General features: G+C 47.2%; 1 protein-coding gene and 1 long non-coding RNA gene across 6 annotated transcripts in view; one reads left to right on the forward strand and one right to left on the reverse strand.

Annotated features, from left to right (window-relative positions):
- Positions 1 to 265: 265 nt before the first annotated feature.
- The window catches only part of LOC144601344 (uncharacterized), a 23057-nt gene continuing 11009 nt past the window's right edge, over positions 266 to 12313 (reverse strand). Inside the window, exons 2-4 of the long non-coding RNA XR_013548298.1 lie at positions 9324 to 9459; positions 6328 to 6366; positions 266 to 3047 (exon numbers count right to left, since the gene is read on the reverse strand). This is a non-coding gene — a long non-coding RNA (uncharacterized LOC144601344). The remainder of the gene's footprint in view (positions 3048 to 6327; positions 6367 to 9323; positions 9460 to 12313) is intronic.
- Positions 6491 to 12313, forward strand: part of LOC144601342 (leucine zipper putative tumor suppressor 2 homolog) — a 112567-nt gene continuing 106744 nt past the window's right edge. For 2 of the 5 annotated variants that reach the window (XM_078413394.1, XM_078413392.1), the window contains exon 1: positions 7349 to 7592. The gene's annotated coding sequence lies outside the window, so the exon portion shown is untranslated. Of the gene's footprint in view, positions 6823 to 7305; positions 7593 to 12313 lie in introns of those variants that run through there. The other 3 variants (XM_078413393.1, XM_078413395.1, XM_078413397.1) reach the window with 3 other exon arrangements.

Consider the following 12313-nt stretch of genomic DNA (forward strand, 5'->3'; position numbering starts at 1 on the left):
CGCTTTGAAGGCCAACATGCCATTTGCTTTCTTCACTGCCTGCTCTACCTGCATGCTTACTTTCAGTGACTGATGTACAAGGACACCCAGGTCTCGTTGCACCTCCACTTTTCCTAATCTGACACCATTCAGATAATAATCTGCCTTCCTGTTCTTGCCACCAAAGTGGATGACCACACATTTATCCACATTAGACTGCATCTGCCATGCATCTGCCCACTCACCCAACCTGTCCAAGTCACCCTGCAGCCTCATAGCACCCTCCTCGCTGCCATCCAGCTTTTGTGTCATCAGCAAACTTGGAGATGTTACATTTAATTCCATCGTCTAAATCATTCATAAATAACTGGGGTCCCAGCACTGATCCTTGCGGCACTCCACTCATGCCATTCTGGAAAGGACCCATTAATTCCTACTCTTTGCTACGCAAGGACGCAAGGGCCGGTAGGGGGCTGAACCGGGGTAATGCCACCATCACCTTCAAGCATGGCTACAGGAGGCACCCCTAGGACACAAACATGGCCGGGCGAGGAGAGAGACGTCGGCTCGCGGGCCGATCCAGTCGAAGGTGACGGAGGGAGGTTCTGCAGGAGCCTGGGGATTACCTGGATCAGGAACCGCTCCAGGAGACCGAGCACGCGGGCCGACCGGACTCTGGACTTTGGAAATGGCGGCAAAACATGGAGGCGCCCGCATGTGTAAATATGCAAAAAGAATTTCACTGTGCAGTTGTACATGTGACAAGTAAAACACCGTTGAACCATTGATGATCAACACCAGTCATTCCAAAAGATAAGGAGGGAGGCACAGATTGTACAGCACTCCCCAGGACAGGATCTTCACTGTGTTTAATTTAGTTTAGTTTAGTTTAGTTTAGTTTAGTTTAGTTTAGAGATACAATGTAGTAACAGGGCCTTCGTCCAACTGAGTCCAGGCTGACCATAATCTTTGACACCCTTACTAAGAACCAGAGGACATAGGTTTAAGATGAGGGGGGGAAAGATTTAATAGGAACCAAGGGGCAACTATGTTTTGCACAAAATGAAAGGGCTTTTGGAGGAGGTCGTTGAGGCAGGTACTATGTTAGACAGGTACATGGTTTAGAGAGATATGGGCCAAACGCAAGCAGGTGAGACTAGTGTAGATGGGACATGTTGGTCAGCGTGGGCAAATTGGGCCTAAGGGCCTGTTTCCACGCTATATGACTCCAGGACTCTAATCAAAAATCTGTCAATCTCCACTGTAAAAATAACTAATGACTTGACCTCCACTGCAGTCTGTGGCATTGAACTTCACAGGTTCACCACCCTCTAACCAAAGAAATTCCTTCTCAACTCCTTTCTAAAGGTACATCCTTTAATTCTGAGGATTCCCCAGATATGCATATAACTCACTCCCTTCTGCGGCATCGAGCCGTGAGACCTGAAGATTCAGAACAAACAACATTTCCATTAATCCCCTGATCCTTCCAGCCAATTCATGAATGACTGCCAGGGTGGCTTGTGAACAGGATATTCAGTTGGAGCCTGGTGATTCACAGGAGCGGGCAAGGTCATGATGGTTATCGAGCAGAGGAAATGTTTACAACATCCCAGCCTTGTGTCTTTTCCTGATTACGGTAAGCATTTGAAAACCCAGCGAATTTGGAGCAACTCAGAGCTGTCAACACTCTAACAAACCCAACACTGCCACAAACTGACGGACCAGCTTGCAATCTGAAGAACAGATCTAATACAAAGTATAAAAAGTTATTGGCGGCACGGTGGCGCAGCGGTAGAGTTGCTGCCTTACAGCGAATGCAGCGCCGGAGACTCAGGTTCGATCCTGACTACGGGCGCCGTCTGTACGGAGTTTGTACGTTCTCTCCGTGAGTTTTTTCCGAGATCTTCGGTTTCCTCCCACACTCCAAAGACGTACAGGTATGTAGGTTAATTGATTGGGTAAATGTTAAAATTGTCCCTAGTGTGTGTAGGATAGTGTTAATGTGCGGGGATCGCTGGGCGGCGCGGACCCGGTGGGCCGAAGGGCCTGTTTTCGTGCTGTATCTCTAAATCTAAAAAAAATCTAAATTAAAAGTTCTAATCCATCTGAAGAAGGGCTCTGTCCTGCAACGTCACCTATTCCTTTTCCCAGAGATGCTCCCTGTCCCGCTGAGTTACTCCAGCATTTTGTGTCTATCTTCGGTATAAACCAGCATCTGCAGTTCCATCCTGCACATAAAAAGTTCTGACCTTGGAAAGGGCAGGCATTCGTTCCATTATCCTTTCTCCTGCACGTTGTCAGAGTTATCCATTACGAGATTGATCCCGGGGATGATTGGGTTAACGTATGATGGCACTGGGCCTGTACTCACTGGACTTTAGAAGAATGAGGGGGGTCCTCATTGAAACTTACCGAATAGTAAAAGGCCTGGATAGAGTGGAGAATTAGGGCGGCACAGTGGGGCAGTGGTAAAGCTGCTGCTTCACAATGCCAGAGACCCAGGTTCGATTCTGACTACGGGTGCTGAGCTTACGGAGTTTGTACGTTCTCCGTGTGACCGTGTGGGTTTTCTCCGGGTGCTCTGGTTTCCTCCCACACTCCAAAGATGTACAGGTTTGTAGGTTATTTGGCATCGGTAAAAATGTCCCTTATGTGTCGGATACCGGGGATCGCCAGTCGGAACGGTCTCGGTGGGCCGAATGGCCTATTTCCACGCTGTACCTCGAAACTAAACTAAAATGGAAACCATCAAAATAATGTGGCCACAACGCAATCAAATAGTTTTGGTATTAGTTCAGTGTCGTCGCACGTATGGAGAAAGAATGTTAAACTTTGTTTTGCCTGCTACATGGGAAAATCAACAGTTCCATGGTACTTTATCGTCATGTGCAGCTAAGTACAGTGAAGTACAGTGAAGTTCATTGTCCTGTGTGGGCCGAATGGCCTGTTTTGGGCTACACATTTCGTATCATCAGCTTGATCTGCTCCCTTCGAAGACATGCAAGTGCATCTCAGTTCACCGAGCTTCAGTACCACGTCTAGAATGGATCCATGGAGCTTCCAATCTGCAAGTGAAATCATTCTACTGCAGAAGCAGCTACAATTAGCAAATCACAAAGTCACCTGTAAAGTTAGACCCACTCCTCCCAGTAGGATTAATTTTTTTTTACTGTGGAAGGAATCATATCCATAATGAGTTCACATACCCAATTAATAGATTAATTACTGCTGGGCTGATTTTGCTAAATTTAATTCAAATTCTCTTCTATTAAATGCTCGCTATTGCCGAATTACAGAGGAACTGGAGAGGAATAGATAGGATGAATGTGCAGAGTCTTTTACAGCGATTTCTCGTCTCCAGTTTCGTTGAGTTTAATTTAGTTTCAGTCTGAAGAAAGGTTCTGACTTGAAACATCAACTATTCTTTCTCTCCAGAGATGCTGCCTGGCCTGCTGAGTTACTCCAGCATTTTGTGTCTATCTTCATTTACCCAGAATATGGGAATCAAGAGCCAGAGGTAAATATGTTTGAGGTGAGAGGGGAAAGATTTAACAGGAGACTCAGGGGCAAGTGTTTCACACAGAGTGTAGTGGGTGTATGGAACCAGCTGCCAGGGGAGGTAGTGAGGCAGGTTCTATAACAACAGTTAAAAGATATTTGGACAGGTACATGTATATGTACACGGGGTGGCATGCTGCATTTCTAAAGTCTAAGACATTAGACTTAGAGATACAGCGTATAAACAGGTCCTTCACCCCATTGCGTCCGCGCTGACTAGCAATCACCCTCTAGCACTATCTACACACTAGGGAAAATTTACAGAAGCCAATGAACCTACAAACTTGTACGTCTTTGGAGTGTGGGAGGAAACCGGAGCGCCTGGAGAAAACCCACACAGCCAGTGAGAACGTACAAACTCCGTACAGACAGCACCCGTAGTCAGGATTGAACCCTGGTCTCTGGCACTGTAAGGCAGCAACTGTACCGCTGCCCCACCGTGCCACCCAACCCATGCCCTGAGACTGCTTCTTAAAGAGGGTGGAAGAGATGAAGGCATGAGAAATTTATGAATGGAATTCCAGATGTTAAAATGATGACAGCTGAGAGCACAGCTGCAAACGACAGGTTACATTTGTAGGCTGCTGTCTGCACAAGGCTTCAATGCATCTCCTCAAAGGACAGAAAGGAGAAATTAAAAGATGAACTGCTATACTTGTTTCTATTGCCTTTTTGTACTAATGTCTTATTCCTTGCATTTTTTTCTTTTCACTGTCTTGTACAATTTACATATAATTGTGTAGACTCAAGGAACTGCAGATGCTGGTTTACAAAAAATGATGCAATGTGCTGGAGTAACTCAACAGGTCAGGTAGCATCTCTGGAGAACATGGAATAGGTGACGTTTTGGGTCAATCCATGTCAGTTTAGTTTAGAGATATAGCATCGAGTCCATGCCGACCAAACATCACCCGTTCACACTAGTTCTATGTTATTCCATTCCCCACATCCACTCCCTACACACTAGGAGCAATTTTACCAGAGGGCCAATTAACCTGCAAACTCGCAGGTCTTTGGGGTGTGGGAGGAAACTAGAGCACCTGCAGGAAACCCACACGGTCACAAGGAGAACGTGCAAACTCTGCACTGGCAGCACCCGAGGTCAGGATCGAACCTGGGTCTCTTGTGCTGTGTGAAGGGGGGTGTGAGAGAAAAATGGCATAGGGGGTGGGAGGGAAGGGGTTAGATTATTAGATTAGATTAAAATTAGATTATTACCCAAAAATTAGATTATTACCTAAAATCATATAATTTCATGTTTGGCAAGGGGCAAGACTTGTGTGCATCTCTGAGTTCAAGAGGAATGAATAATTCCGTGGTGACTGTATCACAACAAGCCCTGACATCTTCCTGCACCAACCAGCACCCCAAACCTCAGCGTTCAGCGTTAGTGGCAGTGAACCTCCCCTCCGCCAACCACCAAGCCACCTGAAGGATGTGCTGGCGTTGGAGAGGGTCCAGAGGAGGTTTACAAGAACGATCCCAGGGATGATTGGGTTAACATTTGATGAGCATTTGACAGCACTGGGCCTGTACTCGCTGGAGTTTAGAAGGATGAGGGGGGACCTCACTGAAACTTACCACATAGTGAAAGGCCTGGATAGAGAAGATGTGGAGAGGATGTTTCCACTGGTGGGAGAGGCTGGGAACAGAGGGCACAGCATCAGAATAAAAAGATGTACCTTCAGAAAGGAGATGAGGAGGAATTACTTTAGTCAGATGGTGGTGAATTTGTGGAATTCATTGCCACAGATGGCTGTTGAGGCCAAGTCAATGGATATATTTAAGTCTGAGATTGACAGATTCTTGATTAGTACGGGTGTCAGGTGTTATGGGGATAAGGCAGGAGAATGGGGATAAGAGGGAAGGATAGATATGTCATGGTGGAATGGTGGAGTAGACTTGATGGGCTGAATGGCCTAATTCTGCTCCTAGAACCTATGAACTGATCCTTGCTAATAAACCCAGGGCTTGTAACAGCCACCGGAACAACTGAGTCCAAATAAATAATTCAACGTGGGGGCCTTGCCTTATAATTAACCGGCTTTTGCAATAATCACTTCATCTCTCTTTAGATGGCTTCTGGAGGGGAGATTCTTGCAGGCAGCGGCCTGGGGCTCAGCAGATCCGGGCAGCTGCCCTCTCCCGGGGACAATAAACGCCCTCAGCTGTGTGTCTGTGTCAGTGACTGTGAAGAACATGGATGGGTCCTTTCCTGTACTTTTTTATATTTGTCCAGATATATGAATAGGCAGCGTTTATAAGGATCTGGGCCAAGTGTGGGCAATGGAACCAGTCTGAAGAAGGGTCCCAACCTGGATACAGTGGATGAGAGGATGTTTCCACTAGTGGGAGAGTCCAGGACCAGGGGCCACAGCCTCAGAATAAAAGACACACCTTTAGAAAGGAGATGGGACGGAATTTCTTCGGTCAGAGGGTGATGAATCTGTGGAATTCATTGTCACAAACAGCTGTGGAGGCCAAGTCAATGGGTATTTTTACAGCGGAGATTGACAGATTCGTGAGGAGCGCGGGTGTCGAGGGTTATGGGGAGAAGGCAGGAGAATGGGGTTATGAGGGAGAGATAGATCAGCCTTGATTGAATGGCGGAGTAGACTTGATGGGCTGAATGGCCTAATTCTGCTCCTCTAACCTATGAATTAATGAAATATAGCCAGTCCATTCTTTCCACAGATGCTGCCTTACCTACTGAGTTCTTCCAGCACTGGTTTTTTTTTGTTGTTGTGCTCTTTCACATCACATTGCATCAAAAGTGGCGAACCTTACCTTTCAGGATCCCTCCATGAAGACCCGAGTCCAATCCCCCTGACGAAATAGGCAAATAAATAAATAAATTAATTGGTTTGGGACTTGCTCAACATGTGGCCGGTAGGAGCAGAACATAGTTCAGCTTTCGACTTCAGTGTCTCGCTGTCAGACCCTGGGAATCCGGAAAGGGCGCTGAGAGAGAGGGTTGCTAGTGAGGATTGGTTAGAAATTAAAACAATATGATACTGTGTGATACATTTTTTTTTCCCCCCCGACAATTCTCCCATCTCCTTTCTTTTATATATAATGGGTTGTGACTGGAGAAGTCTCCAGTCTGATGAGGTTAATTTCATGTCAGTTACACTGACACCCCCTCCTGTGCTCAACCCCACGGTTTAAAAATAAACCCCAAGCAAGAATCTTCAACTCCAGGAAATAAGCTTGTTGAGGGAGACAGTTTTGAATTCAGGGGCTGGAGAAATAAAGGGCGCAGATTTTCAGCAAGGATCAGTGGTGAGTCACATCACCCCTTTCAGGGGTACCCCTTTTTGCCTTCTATCGCCTCCCTCCTCCCTCCCTCCCTCTCTCTCTCTCCCTCCCTCCCCTCCCTCCCTCCCTCTCTCCCTCTCTCTCTCCCTCCCTCCCTCCTCTCTCCCTCCCTCCCTCTCTCCCCTCCCTCCTCTCTCCCTCCCTCCCTCTCTCCCTCTCTCCCTCTCTCCCTCCCTCCTCTCCCCCTCCCTCCCTCCCTCCCTCTCTCCTCCCTCCCTCCCTCCCTCTCCCTCCCTCCCTCTCCCCCTCCCCTCTCTCCCTCTCCTCCCTCTCCTCCCTCCCTCTCTCCCTCCCTCCTCTCCCCCTCCCTCCTCTCTCCCTCCCTCCCTCTCTCTCTCCCTCTCTCCCTCTCTCCCTCCCTCCCTCCCCTCCCCCTCCCTCCTCTCTCCCTCCCTCCCTCTCTCTCTCCCTCTCTCCCTCTCTCCCTCCCTCCCCTCCCTCTCTCCCTCTCTCCCTCCCTCCTCTCTCCCTCCCTCCTCCCTCCCTCCCTACACACCGCTGCCTCTCAGCTCCAGACCTGCACTGTAGGTCGGCACCAACTCACTCCAAGCCTGGATGTGACAACTTTGCCCACAGTGAGTGGTCTCTCTCTCCCCCCCCCACGTTATCCCGTCCTGCAGGCGGAGGTTGGGTTACTGCTGAAGTTTGAAGGGAAGCGACTGCTGAGGTCGGGATCAGACTTCCCGGGACTTGAAGGGGGAAAGCCCGGATCCCAACGATTTGTTACCCAGCCGGTGAGAAGTCGACTGCGTGTGTGTGAAGGGTGTGGGTGGAGGAGTGTTTGTGGGGCGTTTATGGTCGTTTATGTTGCTGTTGGAAAACACAATCCCCCCCCCCCCCCTCCGTGGTTTTAAACTGTGAGTCTGTTCAATTTCCTTAAAAAGTGACATAAATATTCTGGCATTAGATGGGGAAAAAGACATCTGTTTGATAAATCATTACTCGGAATGTATCCATGTTCTGTGTTCTCACTTGTTCAACAACTGGCCTGTGCAGCCTTGAATACTGAAGGGCCCAGCAAAGTGTTTCGTTTCGTTGGGTTGCTGTTGTCTAAATTACTTAAATTATTGCATCGTATGGGAGGCGCATTCCCAATCTCGTTGTACCCCTGGGTACAATGACAATAAAGATATATTGTATTGTATTGTATTGTATTGTATATATAAATATGCCTTACCGTCTCATGTGACCTGCCACTTTATTATATATAAAATTGTTATTATAATTTTATTATTTTTTATAATAATATATAGTATATATATATATATATGCAGTCTGACCCACTGAGTCACTCCAGCTTTTTGTGTCTATCTTCGGTGTAAACCAGCATATGCAGTTCCTTTTTTCACACATATACATGTATATGTGTCTGTATGCGTGTATATGTGTGTGTATATATATATATGTGTGTGTGTGTGTCTGTGTTTGTGCATATATATAAAAGTATGTGCATATACAGATAATGTTAGGCCACATGCATCATATATATACATATTATATATATATATATATATATTTATTTATATATATATATATGCATGTGGCCTAACATTATCAGTATATGAACATACAGATATACACACACACATATACACTGATCAGCCAAAACATTATGACTACCTGCCTAATATGCTGTTGGTCCTCCGTGTGCAGCCCCATATGCAGCAGGATGCGATGCACTGTGTATTGTGACCCATTCCTCCCATGATCACCATTTAAATTTTCTGTGACTTGTGCCACAGTAGACCTTCTGTCGGTCCAGACTAGACGGGATAGCCTTCGTTGCCCTCACACATCAATGAGCCTTGGGCGCCCAACACCCTGTCGCCGGTTTGTGGTTTGTCCCTCCTCGGACCACTGTCGGTAGGTTCTCACCACTGCTGACCGGGAGCACCCCACAAGCCTTGCCGTTTCAGAGATGCTCTGACCCAGTCGTGTGGCCATAACAATTTGGCCCTTGTCAAAGTTGCTCAGGTCTTTACTCCTGTCCATTTCTCCTGCATCCAACACATCAACGTCAAGAACTGACTGTTCACATGTTGCCTAATATATCCCACTCCTTGACAGGTGCCATTGTAACAAGATAATCAATGTTATTCACTTCACCTGTCAGTGGTCATAATGTTTTGGCTGATCGGTGTATATACGTATACACATACATATACACATACATATTTATATATGTGCGCATATATGTGTGTATATATATATATATGTGTGTGTGTGTATCTGTATGTGTTTATATAAATAAAATGTTAAGCCATATGAGATAGTAATGCAGATAGGTGGGAACTTGGTCACGGATAAAGACTGAAGGAAGGTTTTAGTTTTAGAGATACCGCGTGGAGATACAGTCTATGTCACAGATCACCTGTTTATACTAGTTCTGTGTTATACCACTTTCTCAGCCACCACCTGTACACCAGGGGCATTTTTTAAAAATAGAGGGCAGTTAACCCACAAACCTGCAAGTCTATGGGATGTGGGAGGAAATCCAGGCGGTCACGTGCAAACTCCACGTGCAAACTCCACACTGACAGCAGCCGAGGTCAGGATCGAACCCCGGCCTCTGGCGCTGTGAGCCAGCCGCGCCACTAAGGTCTAAAGGAGAGAAAGAGAAAGAGAGAGGAAGAATCAAGGAGGAGGTTAGGAGTAAAGGCCTGGGTGGGTGAAAGCAGGATGTCATTGACTAGACCCAGGAATGGGCTGGTGAGTGCATGTGTTTCAGACCCAGTCAGCGTGAGGTTTACGATTGCTCAGTTGTCTGAAGTCTTGCGGCACCTTGTTAGTGGAATGAAGTTGTCCCTTGTCCACCCTGCTATGGGCAAAGGGCTGTGTGTGTCCTGGCCCCAGGGAGAAATTAACAGAACTCGGATAGGGTTTTTCCGCTAGTGGGAGAGTCTAGGACTAGAGGCCATAGCCTCAGAATAAATGGAGATGAGGATGAATTTCTTTAGCCAGAGGGTGGTGACTCTATGGAATTCATTGCCACAGACAGGTGTGGAGGGAGGCCAAGTCAGTGGATATTTTTAAGGTGGAGATTGAGAGATTCTTGATTTGTACCGGTGTCCGGAGTTATGGGGAGAAGGCCGGAGAACGGGGTTGAGAGGGAAAGATAGATCAGCCATGATTGAATGGCGGAGTAGACTGGATGGGCCGAACGGCCTAATTCTCCTCCTTTAATTTATGAATTTATGAGGAATTCACGTTGCTTCGTAAAAGAAAAAAAAATCTTCCTCTGGGACAGGAACAGTGTCTGAATGTGAGAAAGACACCAAATGCTGGAGCAAGCCAGTGAGTCAGACAGCATCTCTGGAGGAAAGGAAGAGGTGACATTTTGGATCGAGACCCTTCTTCAGACAGCAGTTTCTCCCTCCACATGTCTCTGAATGGGCCTCTGTGGGGCTTTGGCACCAGTACCCAGCTCCCAATCATTTCCTTTTGTGCTGGCTGTTATAGTTTTGTTCTTCTGGCACCTACTGTTAGTGGAAGGAACGAACGAAAGCCTAAAGTATTACTGGAGCTGGTTTATGAATGTCCAGGAAGGAATTGCAGATGCTGGTTTATACCGAAGTTAAGACACAAAATGCTGGAGTAATTCACGTCAGGGTCAGGCAGCATGCTGGAGAAAAGGAATAGAAAAGGAATCCTTCAGTCAGAGAGTTGTGAATCTGTGGAATTCTCTGCCTCAGAAGGCAGTGGAGGACAATTCTCTGAATGCATTCAAGAGAGAGCTAGATAGAGCTCTTAAGGATAGCGGAGTCAGGGGGTATGGGGAGAAGGCAGGAACGGGGTACTGATTGAGAATGATCAGCCATGATCACATTGAATGGCGGTGCTGGCTCGAAGGGCCGAATGGCCTCCTCCTGCACCTATTGTCTATTGTTTATTGTCTATAGTTGCGTTTCGGGTCGGACCCCCTCCTTCAGACTCTTCCTCAGGCAGTTTATTAATGGGCTGCTTGCCACCATTTGCAGTTATGTGCCGTCCCAGAGTTAATACCGAGGCTAGGAAGGACCCTCTGGTTTATATTTCTTTTTGAGTTGGGTTTCTAATCAAATGGGAACTCCCCAGTGTCCCTCTCTTGTGGTTTTGTAGTCACGAGAGAATGGTGGTGTGTGTGCTGTACAATAACCCACTTAACATCTTACTGCAGCCAGACTTAAGGCGTTGATTGAGAGTATAAGAGAGGCAGCAGGAGAGAGTAACGGGCTTTTCGGCCCACCCAGTCCACACCAACCACTGATCACCTTGATCAATTGTTTTTAAGAGGTGTCGCAATCACCAATTGAACGTTATTAGTCAGCGTGTGCTTGCGAACTGTGAGATGTGTGTTTAATATTTGATCTTATTCCACAACATCTCCAAGAATTCTGGGTGCGGACCAGATATATTTTATCGTCTTCGCTGCCATTGAGCTGCACTGAGGGAGTGCCGTGTTTTTGAAAGCTGCAACTCATTAAGCTAAGCTTGCCTGTTCCTCTGGAGCGGGCAGGCGGATGTTTAAGATCTCCCAGCACTATTCAAAAGAGAGGCTCTGAAAGCCAGGGTTTATTGTCATGTGCCCCCGAAATGCAACCGTGAGATTCGTACCTGCATCAGCAGCATAACCCGTTTGTAGACGCAGTGCTCAACAGGTAATATAATAAACAAAAAACAAAAAAAGTTTCATCCTTCAAACACAAAACAAAATAGTGTAAAAATAAAACATGGCCCCCAAGTCTCCAGTGCAACCCTGGCAGTTTGCAGTTCGCAGTATAGTTGGAGTTCACAGTGTTCAAAACCTGGTGGCAGTAGAGTAATAGGAGGCATACAGTGTGGAAACAGGCCCTTCAGCCCAACTTGCCCACGCCAGCCAACATGTCCCATCCACACTAGTTCCACCTGGCTGCGTTTGGCCCATATCCCTCTAAACCTGTCCTATCCACGTACCTGTCCAACTGTTTCTTAAACATTGAGAAGTACCTGCCTCAACTACCTCCTCCAGCACCTTGTTCCATACACCCACCACCCTAGGTGTGGAAAAAGTTACCCTTCAGGTTTGTATTAAATCATTCCCCCCTCACCGTCAGCCTATGTCCTCTGGTGCTCGATTCCCCTTCTTTGGGCAAGAGACTCTCCGCGTCTACTCGATCTATTCCTCTCATGATTTTGTACACCTGTACAAGATCACCCTCATCACCCTGCGTTCCAAGGAATGGAGTCCTAACCTGGAAAACCTCTCCCTACAGCTCAGGCCCTCGAGTCCTGTTGGGAAGGAGCTGTGCCTGAACCGGGCCTTCTTTCCCGATGGTGGGAGTAAAATGAGAGCGTGGCCAGGATGGCGTGGGTATTCAATGTTGCTGCCTGTCTTCTTGAGACAGCGCCTCTTACACATCCCTTCGATGGTGGGGAGGTGACCCACGTGGTCACAGTGAGAACATGCAACACCCGAGGTCATGATGGAACCCGGGTC

The sequence above is a fragment of the Rhinoraja longicauda genome, chromosome 16 (genome assembly GCF_053455715.1).
Source record: "Rhinoraja longicauda isolate Sanriku21f chromosome 16, sRhiLon1.1, whole genome shotgun sequence".
NCBI lineage: Eukaryota > Metazoa > Chordata > Chondrichthyes > Rajiformes > Arhynchobatidae > Rhinoraja > Rhinoraja longicauda.